The sequence below is a fragment of the Zea mays genome, chromosome 3, assembly GCF_902167145.1.
Source record: "Zea mays cultivar B73 chromosome 3, Zm-B73-REFERENCE-NAM-5.0, whole genome shotgun sequence".
In the NCBI taxonomy this organism is placed as follows: domain Eukaryota; kingdom Viridiplantae; phylum Streptophyta; class Magnoliopsida; order Poales; family Poaceae; genus Zea; species Zea mays.
In genome coordinates, this window is record NC_050098.1 from 122,709,880 (window position 1) to 122,728,447 (window position 18,568).

An 18,568-nucleotide genomic window follows, 5' to 3' on the forward strand; every position below is an offset into this window, starting at 1 on the left:
GATACCATAGAAGGGACCAGACTTCAAGCCATAGAGCACATCAACAAATACCAGGCCGAAACAATAAAATGGTGTGACAGAAACGTTAGATTGAAAAACATCAAGCCAGTCATTTAGTGCTTCGAAGGTTGGCTAACCCCGATATAGTAGGGAAGCTTCAACTCAAATGGGAAGGCCCTTTCTTGGTGGTATCTTCGTCATGACCCGGTTCTTATAGACTGAAGGATATGAACGGCAACGACATACCTAGGTCTTGGAATATGGATGAGCTTCGGCGATATTATGTGTAATTGATGTAATTTTCATATTTTTCCCTATGGCACCCTTTTCCTTTCAAGAGGGGAGAAAGGTTTTTAATGGGGCCATAGGTTGTAATTTTCAAATTTTCTTGTTTAGCCCTATGCAATACGAGGGCCAAATTCCCCAAAAATGTAGCATGTAACAACAGAATCCGCACCATCGAGTGCAAAAGGACAGGGAAAAGCTCAAAAGTCGTCCCTAAGGGGATGCAGAGCTAATATGTCACCTGAGTAAAAGGTGAAGAAGCTACAAAGTCGTTCCTAAGGGAGCGCAGAGTAAGTTCCGAAGCTCAAAAGTCATTCCTAAGGGAATGCAGAGCAAAGATACCACCTAAATAAAAGGTGAAGAAGCTCCAAAGTCGTTCCTAAGGGGATGCAGAGCTTAGCTCCAAAGTCGTTCCTAAGGGGATGCATAGCTAAAATACCACATAAGTAAAAGGTTAAGTGACTCCAAAGTCGTTCCTAAGGGGATGCAGAGTCTGGGTGTGGTTTTGTGTGTGTTTGTGACATACATTTGCATGTCTCATCACATCGTTTTTGCATTCATATAAGCATTCATTAGACATTTGTAGGATCATCATGACATGAAGCACAGACGCTAACAGGAAAGAAAAAAGATGCATGTCTATGGTGACAAAATGCTTCGTTGAATACGAAGATGCTTCGTCTCAGATAAAAATGCTTTGATGTGAACGAAAAGAAGGGAAGGTGTTTTTCTCCTTCGGCTCAAAAAATTGTAAGTGATGGTTTCGCCCACAGCAAAGCAATTCATACATAGACGAAGAGGTAAGATTATATTACAAGGTATGGATGAATATGTACAATATTCTGTTCAAATGTCGATTACAATCTTTCGCCAAACAGGAGCCTCTATGTTTTTCTACAGATAAATGCAAGACAGGAATCCTAAAGTCTTCAGGACCTTCAGAACATGCTTCAGTCTAACGGTCTCCAGCACCCCCATCCTGCAGATAGATAAAGGTATAAGGTGGTCGTCAATCTAATAAAGGAAAACTAAGGTAAAAAGACAGATAAAAGTTTCATACTGAGTTGAGCAGTTTCCGAGCTTCATCTCCAGCTAGCTCACGCCCGCCCTTTGCCCAAATTTGAGTAATAAATTTGTTTCTGATGCTTTGGGCTTCAGCGAGAATATCAACTAAGTCTGACGTTGAAAGGCTGAAGGTTGGCTTGTTAACCGTCTTGGCATGAGTGCATCTGGCCTTCAAAAACGAAGCAGCTGTGCCACGAGAAGCTAACAGAGCACAGAAATCCCCGTGCCCAGTTATAACTTCATCGAAAGCTTCAACTTCGTTTTCAATATGCTCGAAAGCCTTGGGGATATCTTTAGCCGAAGGGGCAATTTCTTCAAAAGTAGCCCCAACCGAGTTGAATATTCCTTTCAGTCGGTTTACACAGCGGGTGGCGAAGTCCGTGCACTTGTTCCAAAGGTCTTTCATAGACTCATGTAGCTTCGTGTTTTTCTCAGCTTCGGCTTCAGCCCTTGTTTGAAGTTCTTTTGTTTCTTGGTCGAAGCGCTCTGATTTTTTTCTTCAAAATTGTTCGAGCATTGTCAAGTTCCTCACTTAATTTAGTGTTTTGAGATTGTGCTTTCGCGAGGGAGCCTTCGACTGCTTGCAGCAGGAAATCTTTCTTTTCTAGAGAAGTTCAAGATCTTTTATCTTATTCTCCAAGCCTTCAATTATAGTTTCATTTTTCCTATCTTTGTTATCCTGCTGCATTTTCAACGCTTTGCTTAGCAGCATGCTCTACAACAACAAGTTATAGTCAGAACATTCAATTCACCACGAAGATAATAATAATAACCTAGCCAAAGGTCTCACCTTGAAGTTGAATAAAATAAATTATCGACAATATGTTGCCTTCGGTAGCAGCTGATATCAATCTCTAGCTTTGGAAAGCCAACACTCTTCGATAAAGTGCCGACTATCTTCGCCCCGTCGCGGTCATGAATACATCCTAAGATCTCCTCATCAACCCCGCCAAAGAGCAAATACCCCGGTTGGTATCCGCATGACATAGCAAATCCTTTTAACTCCGATTTCTCTTCTTCAGAAAGCTCCTGACCGCCCAGGTGCCGAAGGTCGAAATCTTCTCCGCTCGAAGGATCAGCATCAATTTCCCTTTCTTAACCTGGCATTGTGGCCATGTCCTCCTCTGCAGTCACATCTTTAATTACATCTAATATAAGCATGTCAGCATCTGACATTGTAGCTTCGGCTTCACCAGCGTCCTTGGCTTCGACAGCAGCTTTAGCTTTAGCTTCGGCGCCCGCAGCAGTCACGGTCTTAGCCGCCGAAGCTAAAAGCGGTGTTCGTTCAAGTGCTTGAATTACATTTACTATTCGTCGTTTCTTTTGCTCTTTTAGTTTTTCCTCTGCAGCCGAAGGTTGTCCTTTCTTCTGTAAAAATTTTGTCAGTTCTGATCCCAGTGGACTTAGCAGCTTGAAGGGCGGGGAGTCAGTCATTACCTTCAGAATTTCTGCTACTTCGGCAGCAGAGGGCGTCGAAGGAGCTTCTTCTCCTGCCTTCGGTTCAGAAGAAGGCACTATGCTAAGCTTTCGCTTCTTAGAAATTGCCATCTTTGGCTCCTGTGCTGTTCTTGTTTTCTTCAAAGCCTTTTCATCTTCCTTTATCAATCGGGCAGCTTGGCTATTCGGAATGCTGACTATTCTTTTTCTTTTTATCCCTTCGGCCCCTTCGTCGAGCTTCTCATAGTCAGGGTAATCGAAGTTTAAGGCATCGATCACATGGTTCAGCCTTCGTTTTGGCCGGATGCCAAAGGCGACAGTCATGAATTGATCTTCTTTCTTGGTATAATTACCAAGTATCTCGTTGCACATGGTCTCAATCATTTCCAGCCATTCGTTGCAAGGTTTCTTGAATAGTTTCTCAAATTTAAAGCGATAGGGGAGTCATACAAGCTCATACTTTTCCCCCTTCTTTTTTCTTCGGCATCCCCCAACCGCTGGAAGATGGAAATGTTTGTTTGCCAAATGTTCTTGTGCTAGGTCCCTAGTACTAATTTCAGCAGCTACCACTCTAAATTCAACTTCGGCTAGCTGGCATGGGGAGCCAAGTTGCATATGGCACAAGGGTCTTGTCATTCCGAAGCTTATTTTCATGGGCCTCATGACCATAGTCATCAATTTCTCCCTTTTCTTCTCGTTCGCTTTCACATAAAACCATTCATTTGTCCTCCCGGTTGGCCATTTAGTGTGATAGCCAATTACTGGAGCCTTTGTATCTTTTCTATATGCAAAGTTGTAGTAGCCAAAGTTCTTATGAAGACCATCCGCTTTGGCCTTTGTCTGATAGTGCAGTTCATGCACCTGGCAAAAAGCTTCGGCATTAGCGCTCATACCCTGGTTTCGGAGAGCCCATAGAAAAACACTGAGCCTAACAATGGCATTGGGTGTCAATTGATGAAGGTATATCTCAAAGTTCTTTAAAACTTCTCCTATCATGTCATTTAAGGGGAACCGAAGTCCTGTTCTGAAGAAGCTCTTGAAAATGACAACTTGATCCTCTCTTGGCTCCAAAACTATTTCCTCCCTAGCAAACGGGCAAGCTTGCTCTCAGCCTCCCCGAAATAGCCAAGCTTTCTCATCATAACCAAGTCATCCTTTGTTATAGTAGATTTCCCAAATTCAATGTGGCTAGGCTTTGCTGGGCTTAGAATACTATTATCTTCTTCACTTTTATTGTCACTTTCGCCTCCAGCTACAACCTGTTCAGCTTCGGCATTGGAGGCACCTTCGGCAGTAACTTCCTCTGACACAACCAGACCCGGTCGCTTCATCACTTCTGATATTGGTGCTGTTTCAGCAATTTTGGTCTCCTCTCCTTCACGAGACACCCTAGTAGTGGATCTTACCCTGGCCATTTCTGTGTTTAGGTTCTTTAAGCCGAAGCTGATCTCAGGTGACGAAGCGCATGCTTGAAAATGCAACGTAGGAAGCTTCGGCTATGGTCAAATTTTTTAACAGCACAACAGCGTGATAGCAATGAATGTCATGGTAACTCCTCACCAATCCGTCTGTTTATATAGTGTTGCAGGGGGAGAAGGCGAACCGCCATACCGCTTACACTGGCTGAGCGATGGACCATCCGACGATCAGAATATTTTAATCGTTTCCCGACAACGAGCTCAGGGAAGGTGTTTTTCAGTCATTCGGCATTCCGAAGCCTTCGTGTTTTTCGCGGATCGAGCTCGTTACGAAAAACGATCTAGCACCGCGAAGGGGCTACTATTGGGGGGTCTTCTTCCCCACCGAAGGTCCTCAAGGCAAAAACACCTTCGGCAAGATAATACAAAGGCATACGCGACATGATGATACAGATGGAAGCCGAAGTTATGGTTGAAGAAGCTTCGGCTTAGTATTATGACGAAGCCGAAGGTCATCACTGACTCAAGGGAAAAAGACTGCTTAGTCCTTGATTATTCGCATTATGATTGCAAGTAAATGTCAGGGACATGAATGTAATTGTGTTCGGGCTGCGTCCCGCGTCTATAAATAGATGAACAGCACCCCCGTACTGTTCGCGCTGGATTGTAATCTCTCTTGTGTCATCTTTGCATCTTCACCTTCTGGCGAACCGAAGGTACCATTATATTATAAATATCATTAATGTTAATTCTTATCTACGGATATAAATATAAATAAATTGCGAGGATTTAATCATTATCTGCATTCTTCAATGTTCTTTCGCATTCTTATTTATATTTATACTTATATGCTGAAATGATGAAGGTTTGTCCTTCATGACCTTTTCATCTGAAGATCATTATATCTGAAAGGGAATAATGCTTCGAGGGACGAAGGTCTTTAACCATTTACAATTGTGTTGCCTTGTTCTTGATTTATAGTATTTGAGAACAAGTAACCAACACAAAGTATATATTTTTATACTTATATATTTATATTAATTATTGTATTCCTTTGTTTAGCTAAAGGCTCAAAATATGCCATGCACACGTATTATTTCATTTTAGGAAAATATTACTTTTGAGCATGTGATCAAATTTTAAGCTAACAAAAAAATGAATATTCGTTCTTTCACTTATTTAGGGGAATCATTTTACTTAAAAATACTTTTAAAGAGTGCTATAGTTTACAAAGGAAATAATGAATAGATGGAAAATATTTCTTCTAGTCATTGCTTTCAGCTTAAACTTTAGTTTAAAGATTTGAATCTAAGTTTGAAACTACCCAACTTTTAATATTTCTGTTTATTTTCTTTAGGGAAATATACTTTATAAAGAAAGGAATTAATTATTAGAAGATATTTTATCTCAAATCTTTTAGAGGTTTCCTTAAATCACCAAAATGTGATTTTGGGTGTTATAAAAGGTTTGGAACTCAATCTCATATTAAAAAAATAGGAATTCAGATTGAGGTTTTCTCAAATATGGTCAAGGGGACGGATTTTCGTGTTCCAGTTGAATTAGTCCAAACCACTTAGTCACAATGGTTCTAGGAGTTTTCCTTGCATATTTCTATCTTACCCAAATGTCCATAACAACTCATATTTGAATAATCAATCAAAAAGATAAAAAAACACATTGGAAAGTAAATTCCAAGACAAGAACTTTAAGCAATCAACCGTGCACATGAGTGGACGTCAGTTCATCATGAACCTGTTGTATTATGGGGAGGCTACACTAGCACAAAATAAAATTTTCAACACATAAAACCAAGATCTACTACTGTTATAGGTCGCGTGATTACCATTCGATGCGCAGGGTAGTATAACACTCCAAAATCGTATCTTGGTGAATTAAGAAAGTTATGAATTGAGACTATCTTCCATACAATTTAATAAATAGTAAATATAAAATGTTGGCTATATAATTAAACTATAATAAATATGATAGTGAGTTATTTCTATATAAATTACTCCTATTAGATTAGATAACTATGTGAATTCCATGCTTATTAAATTTCATGCATACAAATACTTATTTGAGCAAAGTAAATAAGGAGTAAATAAGTGTAAAATATTTGCATTCATGTTGGTGTTTTGGTTGTGCATATAAATATGGTTTCATAATTTAAAATCAAATTTGAATTGAGATAATTAAATTTGGAAATAAAATAAAGAAAAAAAGAATAGCAAATAAAAGGCTTACCTAATCGGCCACTTAAGGAACACAACCCACGTGAGTTTTTCCTCCTATTTTTTTATTCCACTTGCCGGATCTTGCATCACTGTTACATCATCCATGACATCAGCCATCCCTTGTTGTTCGTAACAAACTAACCACCGTAGTTATTATAACCGCCCGACCAAACTTCTCACCTGCGCAACGGATTTGGTTTCGAGTTTGTTAGAGTTCCTAATAGATAGGATATGATTGTAACATATATGTACCAGATTAGATCTATCATGTAACATATTTGGTTTCGAGTTTGTTAGAGTTCCTAATAGATATGATAGGATTGTAACAGATAAGTACCAAATTAGATCTATCATGTAACCACCCACCTCCCAGCCTATATAAATACATGCCACCATAACACCTCAAGCCATCAATCATAAACTTATCTTCTCTATAGCCTCGTGGCAGCACCGCTGCCATCCAAGCCACATCAGCCCGCCGCTAGCTGGACTCGCAACCATAAGCCGTTATGACCATCTCATCAAAGTTTGACTCCCACCCAAACTCTATCGACAACTCTAGCGAGGAATTTCTCTCTGTCCATTCATCTTCTGGGGCAACCCAGAACATCGCCGTGACCAGCTCGGCGAGAGCTTCGTCATCGTGCTTCCTGTTCGTTGATCAGATCTCCGGTTCATCGTTAAAAAACCGAGATGACCAATAGCAATGCGTAATTGAAGGTCTTGATTGGAAGGTAACTTAGTGGTAGGTTAGGGGTCTTTCTCGCTTGATAAGTTTGATGATTTCCACGTGATAGATAACAACCACCATATTCCCTTTTACATGCAAGGTTGTCATACAACACAAATTTAACGATAGGTACAATCATGATAAGTTGGCAACAACTAGGTCATGCATTTGTGAACAAACTTTTCCCATCTTTAACAAACTTAACTAACCAATCAGATTGTGTCATATCACCTATTTCTGTGCAGCCCTACTAATTTATTAAAAATGTGATATCTTCTAGGTCAAATAATTTGTTTTAATCTGTTCAAGTTGTGTTAGGTTCATATTAATTTCTACGTACGTAGTAATAACATTGTTTTAATTATGCCACATGTTTTAATTAATTAATTAATTATTTATTTATTTAATGTTCTAACCTACGCATTTTATAAATAATTGTTGATGATTAATACCAACTCAAATATTTTAATTTAATACCTGCTTAATTTAAATGCAATATATGTTAGATCCTGTCTATTAGATTTATTACGCCTAAAATATCGTTTTATCCATAGATTCTTTGTTTTAGCTCCGATTTTAATGGTTCTCGAACCTACGACCTCGTAGCAGCGCATAAAATATTCTTACGTTGTTTGTTCTCATGTTTGGTGTAATGTTATTTTTATGTACTCCTTGTCCATTTGTATGTATTGCTATGAATAGAAGCGAGGTCACGAGTCACTTGAAGACCGAGTTGGTGAAGTACCTGGGAATCTCGAGTCTAAGGCAAGTTGTGCCCTTGATCACTTTTCTTTACACAATAATGTTTCTGTTAATCATTGTGACATGCTCAGGTTAATCTGATGGGATCTAATAGGTTTTCCTAGACTTGTTTATCTCACACCTTGTTTACCACTAAACTTTTGGGTAGTTATGCTATTGCTCTATCTAGATTTGGGATTAATATTACATTATGATCATGTTCCAATTATACTTTTGTTTTATTTATTGATCATGACAAGATCTTTGTGTTAATTGGAACATGGAGCTTAACTTGAGAAACACGTGCTACCACAAGGGTGGAATGGGACGCCCTTGGCTGACTAATTAGGAAAGCTAGTGGAGGACTACCTTACCCCAAAGGGGCAAGGGAAGTAGGAGAGTTGCGTATAGGGAGGTTCTCGGGTCGATCATGCTGCAATGGCTTTTCGGACGAGGGATTCCTATATTGCCCTTCCTAGAAACTGTAGCGGGTTTTCTGAAGCTAGGGGAACTTTGTAAAGGCCTCGTAGTGGATCCCTAGCCATTCACCTCAGAAGTGTCTAAGGGTCTGGCTAACCCTGGCTAGACGAGATACACGACTTGTGGGTAAAGGGCGCAACCTTAGCAGAGTGTAAAACTGGTATATCAGCCATGCTCGCGATCATGAGAACCTCAGGACTCTCGCATGATTAATTTATGGAACTAAACTTAATCTGTCATATGCATTGCATCGCGGGTGTTATTATCATTTTTGATCACTTACTTAATTGTGTTGGTATCTACTTGTACCTAGTAACTGCTAATAAAATTTTGACCAACTTTAAAAACAATGCTTAGCTTTAACCATCTCCTTTGGTAAGCCTTACACTTCATATGAGCTCCCACCTTTGGTGAGTTCATGCACATTATTCCCCACAACTTGTTGAGCGATGAACGTATGTGATGCACATTATTCCCCATAACTTGTTGAGCGATGAACGTATGTGAGCTCACCCTTGTTGTACTCACATCCCCCAAGTCAAGAGCAGGTACCACAGGATGAGGCGCACGAAGGGTGTTGTGATGAGTTCGTGAGTGGTCTAGGTCATCGTCTCCCAGTCAACTTTGTGTTGCTGGATCGTTGTCTTTGCATGATGTAATTATTTAACTATTTTGTACATAACTCCTATTATATAGTAAAGATGTGACATTCGTTTTTATACCATGATTCATCATATGTGTGAGACTTGATCCCAGCACACTTGGTTGATTTTTCCGCGCCTGGGTTTTGGTGCCCCTAGAACCCGGGTGTGACAGGTAGCAGAAGTCGTCTCAATGTAGACGAACACACCAAGTAGTGTTGTGCAGTCATTAGTGTCCTTCATGCCCTTGCATGGTTCATCCTAGTGCTCCAAATGCAGCACCTTCGATGTATCCACACGTGCAGGGATGAAGCACCATGTACCAGACTGCTAGGTCTAAGGCGACGTCATGGAGAGGGCGAGAGGGGCAAGATAGCTAGTGTGTTGGTGGGTGAATTAGGTTAGCCTTAACCACACCATTACCCCTCATTATATAGGCATCCTGATGGGCTTCTGACTCCGAGGCCCATCAACAAACCTAATTTCCAGTCTAATTCGGATCAGCTTCCTTCTCCTTAAGTGTGTGACCCTATAGGTTCATGTAAACATACACATGGCCTGATGTCACACCCGGTTTTGGAAGGCAAACCGAATGCAAACCATCTACGTGCCAGGACCAAAAAATCATGTACACATCTATTACATAACTGGATATCATCACACAGTGCTCAAATAATAACATAAAAAGGTATTATTTTATTACATCATAATTCCCGAACCATCCACATAGTCTTTAACTAAAACATAGATTAAAGTGCGAATATGAAACGTAGTAATATAAGGTCTTCACAAGCAGCCGACTGGGGGTTTGCCGCTAACCCAAACCTAGAACTCATCATATTCTTGAAACTCTCGAAAATCCTCTGCTACGCTTTCATCTTCTCCTGAGCAGGGGTTGCAATGCGGACAACCTGGTGTTTTGGTATTTTAAGCAAGGGTGAGTACACATCAATGTACTCAGCAAATGTCCCGTTTGGCTAAAGTGGACTAGCTGTATGTGGAGTGAAGCTCAAAGCGGTTGCTTTTACTTGGTCAGGTAATTATTACTAGTAATGAGCCAAGTTTTAGCACTAATCGCAAGTTATTAACCCAAAGGTACTCCCTCAAAAAGGAAAATACCAAAATCTATAGTTATAATCATCATCATCATCAAAACCATCATCCTCATCATCATCCGTAGCCATAGTATCTCTAATCAAAGGAGCTCCCAAGGTCGCTCATAATCGTGAGCACGACTGATATATCAGTTTCTAACCCTCTGCAGAGGTCGCACATTTTACCCACGAGCCATGATTCCCTCTCTAGCTCGGGTTTGCAAGACCCTTGTTCACTCACAAGGTGAGTGGCTAGGGATTCACTATGAAGCCTTCACAAAGATTCCCCAAAGGTATAGCCGCCCATTAGGTTTCCTAAATGCACCGTACTCCTCCCCAACTGGCAAACCACCCTCGGCAGAGCAAGTAGCATACACCGAGCCCCATTGACGGCACGATGACGAAGCGAACTACACCTCAGTTCATCTAATTAATTAGCTAAGGGCATCCCATTTCACCCTATGGCTGCATTGTTTTCCCGGGTGGTCATCCAACGTAAAAGTCATTACGGAGAGGCACTCGAGAAATAACTCGAGCCCCCTTAAATATCACAATGCCAAAATCATATCCAGAAGTAAACATCGTATCATAAATAATCTCATCATGTTCATTGATTAGAGTAGAGCGCTAGCATAAAGTTAATCCAAAAATAATCCAACCCAAATAGGTAATCAAGGATAGGATGAATAAAAGACTAGTAAATCACTAGGTATTAATTGTGTAAATGCGAGGAGATGAATTATAAAGTGAGTAGGACATAGATAGGTCAGAGGACACTTGCCTTCACCAACCTGTTGCTGCTCAGGGTCTTCTCCTGCAACTTCCTCGGACTCCACGAACGGACCGTAATCTATGCGAGCGCAAACATACATTCAACATTTTTGAAATACAAAAATAAATAATACACCATACAATAGTATAGATCAAACAAATATGCAATGTGACATAAATCTTGCATCTACGACTACGCGAGAAAGGATCAGAAACAGTCAACACTATGGTCGAGGGATAACACGGGTATGCTAAGCGAATCTTAACCATAATATTTTTAACTTGACCTAGTCGTACTAACAAGTAATTATTGTATGCACCAATAAAATCACTACTTAACTCTGATTGTGCTGCTACCCGAATAATCATCATTTAAATACGTAGTTAATTGGCACGAGCGATTTTGGGTGAAGTGGTTTACTGACACGTGATAGAACGTGCAACACTCGAGGGTGAAGTGCGTGATGTGCACAAGATTACGCGCGTGACGGCTCGAACAAGCGAAAGATGCGATGGCGGGGCTATGCGCATGCAGGGGGTAGACGGGGTCATCTAGGAGGTAGACGTTTGGGCTCGATGAGCCAAACGCGGGCGAGGACAGTAACCGGTCACACCGGCAGCGAGCCATGCATCGCGTGGGGCTGCGGAGGCCGCGCCGAGCACGGACGCGCGCGTCGGGGCTGCACTAGGGGCAAGCCACGCGAAGACTGTGGAGCTGCTGCGCCGATCGCCATTCGCGCCAAGGGGCCAGGCTGGGCTACCGCACCGAGGCCCCACTTGGGCCGTGTTGGGGGTTGAGAGTCGCGCTGGGCTGCGGAGGGACACGCAAGGGCGAGCCGCGCTGGGTGCGCCGAGCCACAGGCACGCGGGCCACTGGCCACGCTCTGCGCTGCTGCACCAGGGGCCGTGAGCGGGGTCACGTTGCACCGGTGGCCGCGCGCCGCGTTGCGAGCAGGGTTCAGCGGGGGTCGCGACGCACCGGCAACCGCGCGCAGGACACACCGGGCCGAGCCGGGGGCGCCGCATGCCCGCGTCGGGCTACGCGCACGGCGGGGAAGGGGAGGAGCATGGTGAGAACAATAAAGAGAGCAGAGGGGGCTTACCATGGCGGTCGCATACACGAACGACGAGACTGAGTCGGAGCGGGCACGGGCGCTTGGCGGTGAGGACGGGGGTGTGGGGAAAGTTGGCCTAGAGTCTGTGCGTGTTGGAGGGAGAGAGGAGCGGGCACGATGGTTTTTGGGGTGACGTGGGCGCATATGTTGTGGGGAAGTGGTTTTTTGGAAGATGAACAGTGGCGGCGGCTGACGGGTGGGCTTGGCATGTAGGCCGCGGCTGGGCTGCGCGCGCGATGTGGGGTCGATGCGTCGCGTGGGGTGCTGCTGGGGCGCGTAGGCACGCACACGTTGCGGCCCCAGCGGGACGTGAGCGAGGGAGGTGGGCCACGCTGCGTGGGCCGCGGGTGCTGCCAGGTGGGCCCCGTGCGAGCCCGCAGTGGGAGTTGGGCCGCAGGAGGGGGAAAAGGGGAAAAAGGGGGTGTGGGCTGGGCTTAATTCCCTTCTTTTCCCCATTTCTCTTCTACCCTAATCTATTCACCGGATAAAGACACACGTTATATGGATGCACATCTTGGTACCACACCAAACAAAATAAAATGTATCCCAATATGATGCAACAACAATAACCATCCCCTTAGGATTTTAGATGACATCAAGGTGACTCTTACTGCTTTGAAAGAGTCAAAACATAACGAAAGGAAAAGTAAAGAGAAGGTAACACCTGAATTTTGGTGGATATTAAAGAGGAAATTTTAAAACCCCAAAATTTAGAGTGTTACAAACCTATCCCCCTTAAAAGAATTTCGCCCCGAGATTCAAGGTTGGCCAGAAAATAGTTCGGGATACTTGGCCTATAGGTCTTCTTTGTGTCCCCATGTTGCTTCTTCCTAAGAGTGGTGGCCACATCTAACTTTACACATTCTGATGGTGTTCCTTCGGGTGACTCTATCTGCAGTCTCCAGAATTTGCGTTGGCTTCTCTATGTATGTCAAGTCTTCTTGGGCCTCTAGGTTCTCCACTAGCAACTGCTCTTCTGGCACTCGTACACTTCTTCAACTGAGATACGTGGAAAACATCATGCATGCTGACAAACTTTCCAGCAAGCTGAGCTGGTATGCCACTGCTCCACGCTTTGCTCGAATTTGGTACGGCCTAACGTAACGAGGTGCTAGCTTGCCTTTGATTCCGAATGTTCTGACTCCTCTGATGGGTGATACCTTCAGGTAGACATAATCTCCCACTTTGAAACTCAGTTCCCTTCTTGTGTATGCATAACTTTGTTGCCCTGAATGTGCTATCTTCAGATTCTCCTGAACCATCTTGATATTCTCTTTGGCTTTGAGCAAAATGTCAGGGCCAAACACTTGCCTCTCTCCAGGTTGATCCCAGTGCAACTGAGTTCTGCAACTCCTAACATAAAGTGCCTGAAACAGTGACATCTTTTAAACTGGCCTGGTAACTATTGTTATAGGAGAATTCTGCATAGGGTAATCTTTTGCCCCATCCCGACTTATCTTGCAATGCGCAGGCTCTCAACATATCTTCTAGGATCTGATTAGGTCTTTCAGTCTGATCGTCTGTCTGTGGGTGATAAGCTGAACTGAAATTCAAATGTGTACCCAAGGCTTCATGCAATTGCTGCAGAAATGAGAGGTGGACTGTGTTCCTCGGTCTCACACTATCTTCTTTGGTACACCATGAAGACAAACAATCTGGGACATGTATAGCTCTGCTAACACTGCACTGATGTAGCTGTTCTTGACAGGTATGAAGTGAGGTGACTTTGTTAAGCGGTCCACTACTACCCAAGTGGAATCATAGCCGGCTCGAGTGCGAGGTAACCCGACTATAAAGTCCATCCCGGTCTCGTCCCATTTTCATTGAGGAATATTTAGCGGTTGCAACATGCCGGCTGGTCTTTGATGCTCTGCTTTGATTCTCTGACAACTGTGACATATATCCACATGTTCTGTGATCTCCCTTTTCATTCCGTACCACCAAAATATCTTCTTTAGATCCTGATACATCTTCTTGTTCCCGGGATGTATGGAATAGGCTATCTCTTGAGCTTCCTTGAGGATTAACTCCTGAATGGACTTGATATTGGGAACACACAGGCGGTCTTTAAACCAAACCACACCTTCTGCATCTTTCCGAAAATCTTTGCCCCTTCCTTCTAGAATTATTTGTTGGACTTCGTTGATCTTCTCATCATTTTTTGGTCTGGTCACAACACACAAGTCATTAATAAATTACATATATGCATCATATACACATAATGGCCTAGTGATCACAACAAAATTCTTGCAAAAAACAAGTTAGGCGTTTTGACGTCTAAACTTAAACCTTTCGGAAACCAATTTTGCAAGCCAAATTTGAGAAATTTAATTTCTCTAGATGCGGCGAAGCGGCAAAAAATCACGTGTAACTTTTTCTGTAGATCAATTTTTATATAGAATCAGTCTCAATCTAAGTTTCCTACAAAAAAGTTACGTTTGTTTTATGGTAAGACGTCATAACAACGATAAACCCAATTCGGTAGTAGATCCAATTTACTACATCGCACTAGATGCGAAAGGTGTATGAAAGCGGGTTTCAATATGACCAATCACATTGATATAATCTTGCTACAACTATTATTACATGCACCACTTAACTCCGATGGTGGAATATCGACTGGTACGATTAGTTCATTACACGACCACTGTAGCAAGAACATCGAAACCAATTCACAGATCATCTAGAAACCTTGCATATCCCTATATGCACATGTCCCAAACCTAAAAATGAATATCTATGACTCTGATACCACTGTTGAATTATGGGGAGGCTACATTAGCGCAAAATAAACTTTTTGACCCCCATAGGTCATGGGATTACCACTAGATGTGTAGGGCAGCGGAAACCGTCTCAATGTAGATGAGCATGTCAAGCAATGTCGTGCAGTTGTCAGTGTCCTTCACATCCTTGCATGGTTTGTCCTAGTTCTCTAGATGCAGCACCTCGGAGGTATCCACATGTGTAGGGAGGAAGCGATGTGTACCAGACTACTAGGTCCGCTATGGCTGCGGGATGAGGGCAAGAAGGCGCATTAGCTGGTGTGCTGGTGGGAGAATTAGGTTAACTCTAACTGTGCCTGCACTCCTCATTATATAGGTGTACTGATGGGCTTCTGACTCTGAAGCCCATCAGCAACCCTAAAACCTAGTCTAATTCGAATGCTATCCAAATTAGGCTTCCTTCCACTTCAGTGTGTGACCCTATAGGTTCACATATACATAGACAAGGCCCAAGTACTCATACTTAGCCCAATAATTGTCAGCGACCACTAGAAAGACATGTCAACTCCTATGCATACATAAAGATCATATCTGATGAACCATCACAATATTATATACATATTGTTCCCTTTGTCTCATGATATCTGGTCTGGCTCCAAGCTGACCTCTCTTTCTCGATACAGTGATTTAGAATCTTTTTATAGGTTAACACTTAACCTTAGCACGACCATGTATTTCATGATCTAATCACTCGAGGATTCTAGAGATATCTCTCTTAGGCAGAGAGGGACAAATTCCATCTTGATTGACCATGCCTCACATCATGCTTTCTAACAAACCCAAAACTACCTTTTATAACTACCTAGTTATAGAGTAGCGTTTGATAGTCCCAAAGTAGGTCAATTTACATCTTGAAAACATGCAATAATCTCAGGTCTAAGGACACAACATATATGTTGTAAAAAGAGAACTATATTATAAAACTAAATTTGGGTCGATCTAGCCTCATGTCATACATGCGCCCACATTATTAGTTTTATATCTTCATGTCCATGACTTGTGAAACATTGTCATCAACTAATACATGTGCTAGTCATCAAATCTAATCAGGGGCATCTTTTAGAATAACCATACAATTAAAGAATCTCACAAACAACTCACATAATTGCTAATCAATACAAGGCGCCTTTCATGGATATTCAAATAAGCAATATATATGAAGGATACAAAGAAATATGCTCATATCTATGATTATCTCTAAGGAATATTTCTAACATAACCACCATAGTTAGGGTTATGCTTCTAAAATTTCAAAATATATAGATGAAAAATTTTCAGTTAAAACATTTGTAGATCTTCCTAAAAAGGAAGAAAGCCTTAAAACTAAATGAGTAATAGAAGCTAGAGAGATGACTAGTCGGAGGCAGCACTTCTTTTATTTATAGAGAATTTTTTACATTACCAACATACCCCTAGATATTTAAAAGCTAGACTACTTGGCCAGGGGCATAATGGTTGAACTCCCAATCTGATGATCTGATGATCATGCCCCCTTCATGGATTTGCTTTGCCTTAACACAACCTCCATGATGGATTCATTTGTTGTCTCGGATTCCCCGTGCCCTAGAACTATATGAAAAGTTAAAAAGACGTCGACCTACTTAAGAACGTCGGCACCGACATTCTTAAACATGTTAAGTATGTCGATTTTTATAGGTCAACGTACATAAGGCTAAGTACGTCGGTCGCTGCCAAGCCGACAGTCTTTAATAATTAAGTATGTCGGTCAACACCTAGCCAATGGTCTTTAAAAATTAAGTATGTCTGACACCACCCAGCCGACGGTCTTTAATAATTCAGTACATCGACCACCTGACGTTCTTAAATTATTAAGTACATCGGTTGTGCCCTGATTGATGTACTTAATTGTTTTTAGTATACCATGGCTGAATTCTCCTCTTCTATTTTCTTCCGTGCTCTGTATTCTCTGTCCACTATGAAGACTTAGCTGTCGTGCTCGTGCTCTCTCTAGCCATCAACGCTGTCATTATACGACCGTCGCCGTTGTATTCTTCCTCCACGCCGACGCCTTCACCACCATGCCCACACCACTGTCATGGTCGCCCACATGCCGACACCATCATTCGTGCCTCCACCGCCACTATGGTCGGCCCCGCCCTTGCACCCACACCTCCACCGCCACTGCGGCTGCCCCCACGACATAGCCCTTGTCTATGCCTCCACCGCCACGGCCAAGGTGTGATATCTCAATTTTCTGAAAAGAAGTTAAATTTCTTTTTCTCTTATCTTTCATGTTCTGTGGCATTGGGGTTTGGAGTTTCGGGAGGCATTCCTCAGGGAAACAGTAGATCTTTTGGCATTTTTTTCCGCTGGGGTCGGGAGCTCAGATGGGAGAGCGTGTTCGGGCCTTAGATCTTGATCCGATGGATGGGAGCCCCCCTCCTTCCCAACCCTAGCCGACCCCCTCTCCTTCTCCCAATTGTTGCAGCCGACACCACCCCTTTCCACCCCTTTGGCCCCCGGCCCCTCCCTCTTCCTCTCCTCCCCTTGGGCAGCTGCCCTCTACCCTCTCCACGGCTTCCTCCTCCCTCTAGATCTCCCCCCACATAGCAAGGATTGAGAAGAGGAGGAGCACGTTGAATTGAAGAGGGAGAGAGGATCAAGGAGATGTTCTTCCCCATCTCTTCTTGAAGATTTTCTTGGGGAAAACCCTAGGTATGAATGAAATCCTTGTTCCTCCCTATAATTATGTGCTTTTGGAGGTTGTGGATCATGGGGATTAAAGGATTAGTGGTTGGATTAGATGTGGGGTTAGGTTTTGATCTCGAATTTAGTTTTCTGCATAATGGTAGATTCGACAGTTTCTGTTCATGCCAGTTTTCTGTGGTCTTAGTGGCCTCAAAAAATAAAAAGTCTATATATGAGTCGTAGATAATTTGTAGATCTTTCCGTGGCCACGAAGAACACCTCAATCGGACATCAGATCAGAAAGTTATTGCAGTTTGATTATAGCCGTTTTTCAGTCTCACAATTCTGTGCAGAATCTGTTGTCTTAAGGTTTAGGCAATTTTATCAATAGAATTAAACTTTAGGTTGGTAAAAGAACTTGTAGATAATTTCATAAGCTTTTCAGATTGTTAAAGAGTGCATGCATATGAATTTTGAAATTCTAGTATGTTGGTTTTACTGTGGCTGTTCCTGTTTGCCTGACAAAAATGAGAGGGATAAAAGTTCTTACTACCAGCAGAATTTCATAATTTTTGCTTGAGTAGTTTGGTAGATATCGAATTTTGAATTTAACTATGCTGCTGTCTGAAACCGATTTAGTCAGTTATCTTATCAGATGTTTTAGAACTTATAGATGGCAAAATTTAATTATCCATTGAATATCGAAGTTGTAGAGTAATTTGTGTAGAAACTTCTAGAGTATTTGTTTGATATCACCACTATTATAATTTTAAAGATACAAAATTAACAAACAGTGCTGCTGTTGTTTGGCATGTGGTTTAGGGTGGGAGTTATTCCACCGTGTCTTGGTTTCAAGTGTAGGAGCGATTTGTTGATTGTTGGCAAATGTTTGTGAAATATTTGTACTAAGTTTTGTGCCCCGCAGCAGGTGTCTACACTTCGGATCATGCCTAGTACATTTTTCTTCTTCGATGAAGGCAAGTGAATGTAGCGGTGTTTGCTACTGTTTTGACTTGTTGTTTCATCACCTACACTCTAATATTCAGAAACATCGAATTCTTTCATAATTGAACTCTATGGTGATGCTTTACTTGATTGTATTATATTGATGCTTAATCAAATATT